Source organism: Aristolochia californica, unplaced genomic scaffold (genome assembly GCF_029961685.1).
Source record: "Aristolochia californica isolate CCGP_79_NKW_82.1479 unplaced genomic scaffold, dmAriCali1.0.hap1 SCAF_2, whole genome shotgun sequence".
Taxonomy (NCBI): domain Eukaryota; kingdom Viridiplantae; phylum Streptophyta; class Magnoliopsida; order Piperales; family Aristolochiaceae; genus Aristolochia; species Aristolochia californica.
In genome coordinates, this window is record NW_027181881.1 from 42731848 (window position 1) to 42734352 (window position 2505).

Consider the following 2505-nt stretch of genomic DNA (forward strand, 5'->3'; position numbering starts at 1 on the left):
ATAGAGGACTTCTCATTCATAACACAACCATGAATAGCCATCAAACTGTATAAATAACAGAATTATTTAAATGGATTTTGACCAAACCATCATTCATTGTACCATTGCCTACAACAATTGAATTTTTCATTAAAGTGAAAGAAATTCCAAAAAAATAATTGAAAAACCCAAAGGTAAAAGACCTCGATACAAAATAAGTTTTTTTGGAAAAGCTTGAAATGTAGTTCATTCTAAATCTAAAACAAAGTTAGTAATCAAAATGAGCTAGTATGTCCTAATAGCTTCCACATGAGAACGCATCCTATTGTCTCAATAGATGCTTCATTCAATATCCATCAGTTCCCTTTTGTTTAAGAAGCCTTGCATGATATTTGCAATATGGATCATAAAACCATAATCAATTGTTAAATTGTGGAGCCTAATTAAAGCCTTATGCTGAGTCAGTATGTGGGTTGACCTTTGCAATAAGGTCGTTGTGGGGGTTGGAAGGCTCCCGGGGGTGTTGGGACAGAGCCCCCATCAGATCCACGATATATTGACTATTGTTTCATTAAGGGTACTTTGGAAATTTTACTCTTATAAAGCGGTTGCCCTAGTTTTCTCTTTAGAATTGGGGGGGCGCCCCTATTAGGGTTTTATCATCATCTGAGGAGCATCACTGGTTGTGGCCCGAGAGAGAGGTTAGAAAAAAACACCTATAAGTGCGTGCGATTTCTCTTGTAAAATATTTCATCTTCATAGTGGATTACTGCAACGGTGAAAGACAAGACGTAGTCTCACCTTGAAGCGAACCTGTATAAATTTTGTTGTTATTTTTTCGTGCTTGTTTTTTCTTCTTCCGCATTTATTATTATTGTTCTCGTTAGTATAGAAATAGGGCGTCTGATTCCTAACATCAATCCACCATGTGTTATGACATATTTCACCCATATTAGATTCAAAACACACAAAAGAGTTGATATTAACTTCCATCTCAAGCCAACCTTTCCTCTTCGGGTAGTCCTTCCTTACATATCCCTTCTTTTTATAGAAGAAACAATGGGTAGCCTCCTTATTATCTGAATGAACATGAGGTACTCCTTTTCTCTTCCACTTAATGGCCCTCTAGTTCTTCTTTCCATGCGACACCATATGTGCAATTTCTCCTCATTATTGGATCAATCTCTCCTCTTCTTAAACACACATGGCCAAAGTTTATTAATCAACCATTTTTCCTCATGTGTGTTATAAGAAAATTTGAAGGATTTAGGATAAGGTTCAATAGGAAATATTCATATATCTCAATCTCGAGAAACTTGAGCCAAGTATCTATGTCCCTTATCTGCATGATATGCTCTTGTACACCTCTTGTGTTGATGACTTTCATGGATGATAATTGGTTCATTAAAGTACATACAAGTGCCTTATAAAAAGACTCAAATTGTGCATCAATGGCCTTCGTATATTCCTTGATATGATTGCATTCAAGAATGAACCTATGAATACTAGTCGTAATCTGAAATTGTATAAACATCATACTCAAGCGGTTGAATGGCTCCCATCATTCATATAAGCAATCTTAGCTATAGTGCTAGTATCCGTAGGTACTACTGCATACTCTTCTTTACAAAGAAAATAGTCGAGGTCAAGGCACCCCAAGTTAAGGAGAATTTTCTACCTTCCAAACCTTATAAATGTCACCACTCAGATAAGGAATTTTGGATGAACTCTCAAATATCATTAAAGATGGAATAATTGCAAATAAAGAATAAACAAAATAATCATACTTACATCATAAAAGTTGAGGCACATCATATTGCACAAATATGGTAAGCTCACCAATGCAAGTCATACCCAAATTTTATTATGAATTAGTGTATCATTAAAATCTAGTTGTAGGCAAGGATTTAACACATAATTGATTCATAAATATACTTGTATGATGAAATAAATAATGTAACTTTTCATTCTATCCTAATTAAATATAAAGATGTATAAATTTCCTTGAGGGGAAAGATAATTGCACCAATATATTCAATTACAATCCGTTATGTCATATGTGATTCTTTACGTTTAGCAAGAGTATCTAATAAATGCACTCTATCATGAATGATGATGTTGTGGCTACTCCTCAATGCATACTAATATCATGATATTAGATTTACAATTATCATAAATAACATGTCTAAGATACACACAGGAATAAGAATGACATGAAATAAAAATTAATTAATTTATCGTGCTAAATGTCGCATCACACTAAAAAAATAAAGGAAACTTTGGATTAAATAAACTACCTTTAGGACTACAATTAGTCTCACTCAAATGACCTATAAGAACTAAAATAGGTCTTGTAATTAAATTTTAACGTCAGTAAATGAGTTTATTTAAGTTTAATTCTAAAGTCTAAATGTTGCTCAATTTTGTTCTTTACTTTAAGGGGATTGTTTTGTGTCAAAAGCTCCCTTTTCTAGTCATAAACAAAATTTTGGAGCCTATATAGAAACTTTGGGACTGGGCTTAGAA